The sequence below is a fragment of the Lethenteron reissneri genome, chromosome 69, assembly GCF_015708825.2.
Source record: "Lethenteron reissneri isolate LAM-NWPU_2019-01 chromosome 69, ASM1570882v1, whole genome shotgun sequence".
Taxonomy (NCBI): domain Eukaryota; kingdom Metazoa; phylum Chordata; class Hyperoartia; order Petromyzontiformes; family Petromyzontidae; genus Lethenteron; species Lethenteron reissneri.
The window spans coordinates 5,786,052-5,798,840 of NC_083847.1; the positions used below are offsets into that span (position 1 = coordinate 5,786,052).

Sequence of the window (12,789 nt, forward strand, 5' to 3'; positions counted from 1 at the left end):
TTAGCGCTACGAACTTGGCGACCCGAGTGCGATTCCCGCTCACGGCCAACACCGCTTACGATTATCTGAACCGGTCCTGAGCCTCCCCTAGGTCAAATCAGCCTCAAATGAGTACCTGGTGTGATGTGTGTCTGTGTGTGTGTCTTCGTGTTTGTGCATCTTCCTGTTTACCCAGGGAAACCCATAGTGGCTCCGGCCTCTTATCCTGCCGATGTTGCTGCTGCTGCAGTTGAGTGATTCGCAGGGGGGTTTTTGATCAACAATGGGATGCTGTTTTTGGCCGACACCGGCTACACTGTGTGTTGGGTTTGTTTTAGCTGGGGGAGGACACCGGGGAACCCAGAGGAAACACCATGCAGAATAGGGGGAGATCATACAAACTCCACTCACTCTCACTCTGTAGAACAGAGGGAGATCATACAAACTCCACTCACTCTCACTCTGTAGAACAGAGGGAGATCATACAAACTCCACTCACTCTCACTCTGTAGGGCAGGAGGAGATCATACAAACTCCACTCACTCTCACTCTGTAGAACGGAGGGAGATCATACAAACTCCACTCACTCTCTCTGTAGAACAGGGGGCGATCATCCAAACTCCACTCACTCAGACAGTCTCATTGCAAATAAAGGGGGCATCCTGTACGACGATACACCGCACCAGGCACTCGCTCACACGCACACAGCGCGCGGACCGTCGCTATTCCCCGGCACGCGGTGTAAGCTGCTTGTACCGAGAAACACCAAAAATGTGGCAGACAAACAGACATCTGCGTGGCCGAGCGTGCCAAACGCCGGCGCTTCTGGCTACGCCCCGAGCGGGAAGCGAGCCGCGCTCACTCTGAAACCGCGTTCGTATCAACAAGTGAACCTTCAACGACGTTTAGCAGAAACGCTCGCGTTTCGCGGCACTTCCTCTGGCAACTCTCCCCCCCCAATCCATCATCACAAAGACAAAGCCCCCCCCCCTCCCCCCTGGGGGAAGCCTTCAATGGGGATGTTGGGGCAAGTGCCGGTAAGTGAGCCGGCGCTGTTGGGGAAAGTGCCGATAAGCGAGCCGGAGCTCATCATCATCATCGTGTGTAAATCTACAGCAGCAGGCATCGTCAGGGTCGGGATCGAACCCACGACCTCCTGTCGACCAGGCGAGGTAGTTAACATCTCCTAGCCACCGTGATGATGATGAGAGAGACGCAGACTCCAAATAAACAGCAGCAGCAGGCATCGTCAGGGTCGGGATCGAACCCATGACCTGCTGTAGACCAGGCGAGTTAGTCAACATCTCCTAGCCACCGTGATGACGATGATGAGAGAGAGACGCAAACTCCAAATCTACAGCAGCAGGCATCGTCAGGGTCGGGATCGAACCCACGACCTCCTGTCGATCAGGCGAGGTAGTTAACATCTCCTAGCCACTGTGATGATGATGATGAGAGAGACACGCAGACTCCAAATATACAGCAGCAGGCATCGTCAGGGTCGGGATCGAACCCACGACCTCCTGTAGACCAGTCGAGGTAGTTAACATCTCCTAGCCACCGTGGTGACGATGATGAGAGAGAGACGCAGACTCCAAATATACAGCAGCAGGCATCGTCAGGGTGGGGATCGAACCCACGACCTCCTGCACACCAGGCGAGGTAGTCAACATCTCCTAGCCACCGCGGCGCCCTTGAGCTACGCAGCCAAACAGAAGCTGGGCACGAGGGCTCTGTGACCTCGAGCAACGCAGCCTCCGCCGTCGTCTGCCTGAGGTGCTGCTGTTTTCCCCCAAAGACAAAGATCCCCTGTGTAGCCTGCGAGAGACTGTTGGGGCAAGTGCTGTTAGCGAGTAGCAGCGCCTGTGAACACACAAAGACAAAGATCCCCCGTGTAGCCTGTAACAGACTGTTGGGGCAAGTGCTGTTAGCGAGTAGCATCAGCAGCGCCTACTAACACACAAATACAAAGGTCCCCCGTGTAGCCTGTAACAGACTGTTGGGGCAAGTGCTGTTAGCGAGTAGCATCAGCAGCAACGCCTATGAACACACAAAGACAAAGATCCCCCGTGTAGCCTCTAGTAGACTGCAGGGGCAAGTGCTGTTAGCGAGTAGCAGCGCCTGTGAACACACAAAGACAAAGATCCCCCGTGTAGCCTGTAACAGACTGTTGGGGCAAGTGCTGTTAGCGAGTAGCACCACAGCAGCGCCTATGAACACACAAAGACAAAGGTCCCCCGTGTAGCCTCTAGTAGACTGCAGTGGCAAGTGCTGTTTGCGAGTAGCAGCAGTGCCTATGAACACACAAAGACAAAGATCCCCGATGTAGCCTCTAGTAGACTGTTGGGACAAGTGCTGTTAGCGAGTAGCAGCGCCTATGAAGGCTACCGGCGCTGTGGCACACGAGGGAGTGGGTGGCCAGCACCACGCCCCGTCCGCCTTTGTCTCCCCCAGTGGCGACGTTTACTACACACCGCACCAGGCACTTTTTTTTATCCAAGGCTGAGTCGACCTAGGGGAGAGGCCCAGGACCGGTTCCGATACAATCGTCATTCATTGGTGCCGGTGGCCGCGATCAGGAATCGAACTCGGGTCTCTGACGGGTTTGCGCAGCGCTGCGCTAACCGCTGCGCCACCACTCCCCCCCTCTTCTCCCCCTCCCCTCCCTCCTTGCCACCCCCACACCCAAAAGTCGCCGCTTTCACGAGAATTTCATTTTTCTTCCTTTTTCCTGGGAAGGAAGCCGCAGATACACACGGGAGGGGACTTTCTGTTGAGACCCCGGGTGTGCTGGGAAACCAAACGAGATGCCTCCTCCTCCCCCTCCTCCTCCTCCACCTCCTCTCGTGCCGCTGTTGAGACTCGACCGGGATGGGTGGAGGGGGAGGGGGGGCAGAGGATGTCACGGCGAGGGCTATAAAACGAGGGGAAATCTCCCACCAGAACCCCACTTGTAGCTCAAGTCACTCCCTCAAAAGTCTCTCTCGATCTCTGCACTCTCTCTCTCTCTCTCCATCTCTCTCGCTCCGTCTCTCTCGCTCCATCTCTCTCTAGCCCTGCGCTCTCTGCTCCTCTCTCTCCAGCCGAGACTTCTCCTTCCCAAGACGACGATGAACGTCAAGGCGACCCTCCTGCTCGCCGTGCTGTGCCTGGCTCTGTTCCACGAGACGTGTGGTAAGTGCACACACGGGGGGTGCTCCGTAAACTAAAACAAGACTATTATCTTTTTTAAAAATGTATTCATTGTTACCAGAGGAAGTTAACATATCCTAGCCACTGTGATGATGATGGCAGAGAGAGACAGGGACGCAAACTCCAAATCTACAGCAGCAAGCGCCAGGGTCGAGATCGAACCCACGACCCTCCTGTACACCAGGCGAGGTAGTCAACATCTCACAGCCACTGTGATGATGATGATGATAGAGAAAGAGAGACGCAAACTCCAAATCTACAGCAGCAGGCATCGTCAGTGTCGAGATCGAACCCACGACCTGCTGTACACCAGGCGAGGTAGTCAACATCTCCTAGCCACCGTGATGATGATGACAGAGAGAGAGACGCAAACTCCAAATCTACAGCAGCAGGCATCGTCAGTGTCGAGATCGAACCCACGACCTCCTGTACACCAGGCGAGGTAGTCAACATCTCCTAGCCACCGTGATGATGATGACAGAGAGAGAGAGACGCAAACTCCAAATCTACAGCAGCAGGCGTCAGGGTCGAGATCGAACCCACGACCTCCTGTACACCAGGCAAGGTAGTCAAAATCTCACAGCCACTGTGTCTGCACAATTGATAGCAGCTCAACGAAGAGACTCATTACCGTCGTAATCGTCATCACGTGAACATTGACAGCAGCGAAATAATCCTCGGAATCCCACATCAATCTAAATGCGCGTCTCTAAACGTGGAGGGGGGGGGGAAGGGAAACCGGACGAACCGCAGATGAGTGGGGAAGGGACAGTCCGAAGCAGCCTGGCGGAGCTGTGACGACGGGTCGGCGCTGCTCGCAGTTGCCCGAGATCTGCGGTCCTCCGCGTGTATAAATCCTCTGGAGCAGTGGTTCTTAGCCTTGACTGCAGTGTTCACGAAGCAATGCGAACAAACGCGTGGAGGGGGTTGATAAGACAACGGAGGGTTGTTAGCGACGTCGCCCCGTGCTTAATTTGTGCTGTCGACGATTTACAAAGCTGTCCGTGTCTCTCACCCCCAGGGCGTGCGTGATGCACCCCAGGTTTTGAAGAACCACTGTCTCTGTACATATATGAGGAAGCCACTTTTGAATCTAGATTGAAAACGCATTAATTTAGAGCTGCTTCTTGTTGTTGTTGTGTTTAGTTTTTTGCCCTTCACCTGCACCTCCGATTAGTGCGGTTGGTTACGTATGGGTCGAGAGAAGTTCAACATCCAGGCACATACTACACTACTATACACTACAATATACACTACACTACTATGTACTACAGTATACACTACACTATACACGACACTACTATACACTGCTATACACTACACCACTATACACGACACTGCTATACACTGCACTATACACTGCTATACACTACACCACTATACACTACACTACTATGCACTACACTATACACTACACTATACACGACACTACTATACACTACACAACTATGCACTACGCTATGCACTACACTATACACTACACTAGTATACACTACACTACTATACACTCCACTATACACGACACTACTATGCGCTACACTATACACTACACTACTATACACTATACCACGATGCTAAAGTCCAACATACACACGTGCCCCCATCCATCACATCACATAACAGGTGGCGGTGGGCACCGCGGATGAGTGTGGGAAGGGCCGGGCAGAGCCAGGCCAGGGCGAGGTAGCGAATATCTCCTGAACCACCGTTTCAGTTTCATTTCATGTATTAGCAGGTATAACCCTGTGAGCCATGCGGCTCTTGACTCGGGTGCAACCGCAACAAAACAAAAACATGAACAAGAATCATCTTAAAGTGACTACACGCAACAGAAAAAAATCATGTGGCGTCACCCCGCGAATATCTCTCCACCCCACCACCCCTCCCCCCCTCGTCCCTCTCCACAGCTGCCCCTAAGCCCAGGCCCATGCAAGGCCGCCTGGTCCGCCGGCCCCACGGACCCAGGCCAGACGGTGGCGACCCCCGAACAGGAGGCCTCATGCGGGGCCACTACCTCAGGAGGCGGCGCCCTGCAGTGGCGTACAAAGTCCCCATCGCTTGATGAGCCGTCAACCCCTCCACGGGTGAGCACGCGTGTCTGGTGTCTGTGCGGGAGCACTTGCCCCAACTTTCCGTCTGAGGCTATACGGGGCATCTTTGTTTTTGCACTTGCCCCAACTGCATGTTGCAGGCTATACGGGGCATCTTTGTCTTTGCACTTGCCCCAACTGCCTGTTGCTGGCTATACGGGGCATCTTTGTCTTTGCACTTGCCCCAATTGCCTGTTACAGGCTATACGGGGGATCTTTGTCTTTGCACTTGCCCCAACTGTCTGTTGCAGGCTATACGGGGCATCTTTGTCTTTGCACTTGCCCCAACTGCCTGTTGCAGGCTATACGGGGCATCTTTGTCTTTGCACTTGCCCCAACTCTCTGTTACAGGCTACACACAGAGACAACGATCCCCCGTATAGCCTGTAACAGACTGTCGGGGCAAGTGCTGTTAGCGAGCACCTATGAAGGCCGGCACGGCACACGAGGGGGTGGGTGGCCAGTACCACGCCCAGCCGCCTTTGCCTTCCTTGTGGCGATGAGTTTACACATCGCACCAGGTACTCATTTGAGGCTGAGTCGATCTAGGGGAGGCCCAGGACCGGTTCAGATAATCGTCACCGGTGTTGGCCGTGAGCGGGAATCGAACTTGGGTCGCCGGGTTTGTAGCGCTCAACGCTACACTACCGCTCCCGTACACACACGTACACACACACGTACACACACACACACGTACACACACACACGTATACACACAGTACACACACACACACGTACACACACAGTACACACACACACACGTACACACACACACGTACACACACACGTACACAGTACACACATACACACACACGTACACACACACGTACACACACACACACGTACACACACACACACGTACACACACACGTACACACACACACTTACACACACACACGTACACACACTTACACACACACACGTACACAAACACGTACACACACAGACGTACACACACACGTACACACACACGCGCGTTAGTAACGTGAACTCCCGTTCTCTTCGCAGCCTCTCCCTCTCTGTCTCTGGCCGTCTCATCGTCACCACGGCGAGGGCCGTGACCCACGTGACCCACGTGCGACACGAGACCCACGTGACCCACGTGCGATACGTGACCCACGTGCGACACGTGACCTGCCCACCAACTCAACTGCCCACCTGCCTACCTACCTACTCACCTGCCCACCTACCCGTCGTCGTCGTCATCACCTGACCGCGCATCAGTCGCGGTACCTACAGCCGTACCCCGCCTAGGTCGACTCAGCCTCAAATGAGTACCTGGTGGATTGGTGTGTAGTAAACAACGCCAGTGGGGAGACAAAAGGCAGCGGGGCGTGGTGCTGGTCACCCCCCCCCCCCTCGTATGCGCCTGCACAGTCACCCTAGCCTGATGATTGGTAAACTGCGCATTAACCTGGTCTTCTGCGTAAGAACATGGATTTCTGGTCACCTATCCTAGCCATTCACACGTTTGGCTGGTTCACTGATTACTGGATTATCTCGTTATGTGGTTACCTGGCTATTTTGTTGACCTGTTTACCCGGCTATCATATTAATTGGTCATCTTGTTACCTGGTTGTTTCGTTACACAGTTACCCAACTACCTTACTAACTAGTTACTCTGGTACGTAGCTATTGAGTTACCCGACTACTTGACTATCCAGTTACCTGTTGAACTCACTCCCTGACCATTCATCTATAAACTATTTTTTTTACCAGCTAAGGCCCCACTGAGCCGCTCTGTCGCTTCTGGCCATCACAAACGATAGCAGCTCAACTGAGTTGGCGGCTTATCATCATCATCACCATCACGTGGGAACTATAACAATAGATTCCATTGTTACTGGTGTGGCTGTAGCGGCCCCTAGTGGCTGCGGATGTCACTGCGAAACTCTTAACACCGCGTACGAGGTATGCATGAGACCGTTCGGACCCAGCGGGTTGAAGTCAACGTTGATCTTGATTTGAAGCTTTCGTGACTGCAGGAATCCATACTCTTTGGTTCTTTCGGTAAAGTCACGTAGTATATTTTATGTATAACTACGTGACTTTACCGAAAGAACCAAAGAGTATCAACGTTGATTTTTTATTCACACTCTCCGTGGCGGCCGTCTGGTACAAATCTCAGAATGTTGATTTTAAAATGCAGGAGTTAGGAGGAATCCGATGAGCTAGGAAGCTCTTGATTTGTCCACAGATGCCCCAGTATGGGGCACAGAGGCCATCGAGTTCCAAAAAACACAACAAACACAACACATGTGAGGGAGCACGCCGCGATAGGAGTGCAACATAGATAACACGGTAAGCGAGTCAGTAAATATCAATAACTCAATTATATATAAGTCCGATTTATCGAGATTGGGCAAGGCATAAAAAAACAACAACACAAATCTACCACACAAAGCGCCATCATCATCACATCGATACTCAAAACTAAAACCACACACAATTCTATAGTACAATGAGATAACATAATATTAATATATTACTTAATAATATATATATACACAACCTCTTAATCGCTGCGTATAAGAGAGGCGCATTGGCGACTCCTATCTATGAGTCTCTCGGCAGGGTTCGATTTTTCGCCCAGGCGGCTACCTAGCGGGCATTGTTACCACTTGTCGGCATTGATTGATGTGGCACGGCATCATCATCAACAATATCAACAACAATGCAATGCGGTGTGTGCAAGTCCTTCAAGGTCCCTCGGTTTGGTAGCTGTACGACTTTAACCGCTGACCAGCAGCAGCAGCAACAGCAGTAAACCCCACTGCCCTGAGATCAAGAAACAAAATCGAGATGGAGTGAACCGGAGGACTCGTCGTGACTATCGATGGTCGACTGACACTGCTAGTGAGACTAGGCCATAAAGATGTCTGCTGTCTCTGGTATAGGCCAATCGGTTTCAAGGACAATGCATCATACGATCAATGTGTTTTTTGTTTCCATTCTGACCACAAGTATTGTCGTTAATGCAGACACGATTCCTTGAGAAAGGTTTAAGTTTGGTGTTTTAACAACTCAACACAGCTGTTTTGTTGCCAGAACAAATGGGAAAACCTCTTCTCATTATCGGAGCATGTGTGTTTGCATGTTTTTCCCGCAAATGTGTGGTTATTGCAGACTTGATGATGCCTTGCAAAAGGCAGAATCTATTCGGTGTTTGAACATCTTAACACAACTCCTGTGTTATTATGGCCAGAAAGGTTAAATACAACCTTTTGTTATTTCTCCATCGTTGTCGACTCGTCATCACATCCGAAATGGGGGTATTACCTCCTGGACCAGACAAATGAAAAATAACACACTCAACATTCACAACAAACTAAAGCGTAAAACGAGTCTAACGGCGTACACGCGTATCAAATCTACACCCGTATCTCATAACAACAATATAAATTATAAATAATCAACTTTATTTTTGCATATACTCATGTTCGGATTACCCCCCCCACCCCCACCGTATATATGGAACTATTTTAATGGTCCTATCGATGGACTTGTGCCCCAGTCACGACCGAAGACAATGCATAATCAGGATACACACTGTGATATTATTTAACATTAATTTGCACTTTTCTCCTTTTGAAATGGTTTATATACTGTATACTCTTTGGTTCTTTCGGTAAAGTCACGGGGATATAAATAAAATAAATCATATGTATGTTACGTACACTTTCGTTACGCCATCGCTCACCGTGTGCTCTTTAACAGAAATAAAGACTTCGATTGGAAGTTGTGTCGTCGTTGTTTTTGCCGTTCAACGCAAATGAAGCATTCGATGCTGCACATGGAGTGCTGTGTCCCACGTGCACGCCCCTGTCCATCGCTGCTGTGTAGGATAAACCATCGTCTCGCTAACTCCGCTCATCATCCTCGCAGCAGCAGCCGCGGCTTTTGGTTCAACCACGCGCTTTCAGATGCTGTATACATTACACTATACACTACACTATACAATACACTACACTATACACTACACTATACACTACACTTTACACAATACAATGCACCACACTATACACTACACTGTACACTACTATACACTTCACGATACACTACTATACCCTACACTATACACCGCTTTACACCGCACTATACACTACACCGTACACTACACTGTACACTATACACTACACGATACACTACTATACCCTACATTATACACTGCTTTACACCGCACTATACACTACACGATACACTACTATACCCTACACTATACACCGCTTTACACCGCACTATACACTACACTTTTGGCTGGCCGTCGAACAAAGACGGTGGTCACTGCATCATCGTGCGGCGCTTTCAGATGCGCTTCTGCAGCCGTCTGGAACGCTCTTCCTTCCGATATTAGGAAGCCACTGGGAGCTACGATGCACTTTGAAATCATAATCTAGATTGACGAATCCGTTTCTTTAGAGCTGCTTGTTGTTGTGTTTAGTTTGAATCCTTTCCCGTACCTCCAAATAGCCCGTACAACGCGAAAGAAGTATAACGTACATTATGGGGAGCGGAAGCGCAGCGGTTAGAGCCGCGCTGCGCTACGAACCCTAAAGAGACCCGAGTTTGAATCCCGCTCACGGCCGCCACCACCACCACCACCACTCACAGCGATTATCTGAACCACTCCTGGGGCCCCTCTCCTAGGTTGACAACAGTTTAAAATAAATCCCTGTTGCGGTAACAAAAAAAACATCAGCACTGGGGAGACAAAGGCGGCCGGGCACGCTGTTGGCGACACCCCCCCCCCCCATAGGTGCAGTGCCGTAGCGGCCTTCGTAGGTGCTCATTTGAGACTCAGTCGACACGTGAAAGCTGCTGTTGGGTTAGATCAGACGTCGGCATCGTGCGGTTCCGGAGCCACATTCAGCGGCTTTTTGGCTGCCCCCTAGGGGCCCTTTGGCTGCCCACTTAGGGTTCTTTGTCTGCCCCCTTGCGGCTCTTTGGCCAGGTAGTTCAGAATCTTTATACAGGTTGGAACAACAGTTCCACACTGCCCACCAGGGATTATGTGTCTGTCGTGCATAGCCCCTCCCAAACATGCACGCTCCGAGATTGGTTGAAGTGCGTCACGTGACCGCGAGCTTTCTGTCGTGCGCGAATGCGCTGTCCAACCAAGTTCCTACCTGCCCACTCCGAAGGGACGTGTTTTTGACTGCAAGAATCCGATGAGATTTGAAGCAATTTTTCACAGATGCCCGGTATGGGCGGGTCGGCGAGTTACAACAGCAAAACACAAGGCATAAGAACAACATGAGTGCAAGAATAGAGGAAACGGTAAGCAAGTCACGAAAGAAAAAAAAACCCGTCGTCAATTGAACCTTATGGCGGGACCCCGGGGTCCCATAAGCCCCCGGCTCTCGCATAAACTGCGTTGCGACATAATTTTATGTTCGTTGAAGGCGAACAACACGGAAATCTATTCCTCTCGACGAGCTCTACACGATACGCTAATCAAAGATTTGTTTGTGACTACGGCAATTTTTTGCAACGACGGGTGCTTGGTGAAGAACGAGAGGATTGATTTCTGGTGGGTCGCGGCGTTCATGTGCGCTGTGGGATGGAGTCGCCAAAATTAATTAACTAATAACGATCTTCTTGGTTCTTTCGGTAAAGTCATGTAGAAGGGAAATAATACAAATAAAACATAATAAAATAATTCTCACGACGTTTCGGCCACAACGCAAGCAGCCGTCCTCAGGTGTTTTTCCGACAGACCTGTTCTTCACCTGAGGACGGCTGCTTGCGTTGTGGCCGAAACGTCGTGAGAATTATTTTATTATGTTTTATTTTTATTATTTGATTATTTCCCTTCTACGTGACTTTACTGAAAGAACCAAGAAGATGAATCCCTGCAATCACGAAAGCTTTAAATCGAAACTAATAACGATTTTAGACTTCCGTTTATTTGGAACCCCGGGGTCCCGCCATAAGGTTAAATTAATTAATGATTTAAGTCCGATTTTTCGAGCTTGGACAAAGCAGCAAAAACAAGATAACACCACCCAGTGGTCCCTCATTACAATGGCACATTAACATCGAACGGTTAACGCCGTGGCTGAAGGCGGACGTGAAATAAAGGCGGAGGCTTGGTAGTGGCCGTGTCTTTGCCCATCTACGGTACTATGACGTCACGGGGAGGGCGTGGTTGAAGCGTGATGGATCGCGAATTGCGATCCACAGGAACATCGATTCTAACCCAAATGATCGATTCCGCCTCGTCTCCTCGGGGCCGCCATCTTGGAAATGTCCGCTTTTATTTCAACTTAAAAACCGGCGGTTTATAGAGAAAAAGTAATGGCGTTTTAATGAGATGTTAATGTAAGTCTGTCCTAACACTAGACAATACTGCTATGTTCATTCGCTATGGCCTTTACTAAAGTGTTTTAAGATGTCCGATTTCATCATTGCCCGCGTGCAAGTATATTGTGATGTCCGCTTTTATTTCAACTTAAAACCCTTACTGATCTTGCGTAAAATTCCGCGGCCAAATCATTGAGCAGATTCACTAACATATAATCAATGGCAACTATATTCATTCGCGGATCGAGATGGGCACGTCACGTAATGTTTTCTAATGTTTTGAAGGAGAGAGAAACACGGGACACAGGAGCAGGTTTAAAACATCGTTATTGTATAATGCAGGTGTGCACACCTGAGCCGTGCATCAGCCAATGAGCCTTACGTTATTTTTCAAAGGTTATCAGATATTTGAGGGCAGTTATTTTTTGCTAATGATAGGTCAGGCTCCAGGTAGTGGTTAACTGGTTGCAGTCTTCCAAATGTCAGCAGGTGGAATTTAGAAATTTGATACCCGTGAATATTCATTTTAAAATTGCGTGATCATCTTTGATATTTTAGTTTTCAGGCAGAGAGAGTGTCAAAGGTTGTTACAAAGTCCTTCAGGCAGAGAGAGGAGGGACCTGGAGCTGAGTTTTCAGGTAGATTGATTCAACGTTTTTCTTCTTGGTTCTTTCGGTAAAGTCACGTCGAAGGGAAGTAATAAAATAATAAAAATTAAACATGATAAAATAATTCTCACGACGTTTCGGCCACAACGCAAGCAGCCGTCCTCAGGTGAAGACCAGGTCTGTCGGGGAGACAGCGTCTGAAACTGCTTGCGTTGTGGCCGAAACGTCGTGATAATTATTTTATTGTTTTATTTTTATTATTTTATTACTTCCCTTCTACGTGACTTTACCGAAAGAACCAAGAAGATTGATTCAAGTTTCCGTGTTACAGGCAGACACAGGAAGTGTATGAACAGGTTTCAGTGTTACAGGCAGACTGACGCAGGAAGTGTATGAACAGGTTTCAGTGTTACAGGCAGACTGACAAAGGGAGTGTATGAACAGGTTTCAGTGTTACAGGCAGACTGACGCAGAGAGTGTATGAACAGGTTTCAGTGTTACAGGCAGACTGACACAGGGAGTGTATGAACAGGTTTCAGTGTTACAGGCAGACACACAGGGAGTGTATGAACAGGTTTCAGGGTTACAGGCAGACTGGTGCAGGAAGTGTATGAACA

General features: G+C 49.7%; 1 long non-coding RNA gene across 1 annotated transcript; it reads left to right on the plus strand.

The window, feature by feature from the left end:
* Positions 1 to 2,947: 2,947 nt before the first annotated feature.
* LOC133360592 (uncharacterized) lies at positions 2,948 to 8,999 on the plus strand. The gene is made up of 3 exons (XR_009757272.1): positions 2,948 to 3,153; positions 5,079 to 5,255; positions 6,270 to 8,999. It is a non-coding gene; the product is annotated as an uncharacterized LOC133360592 (long non-coding RNA).
* Positions 9,000 to 12,789: the final 3,790 nt, after the last annotated feature.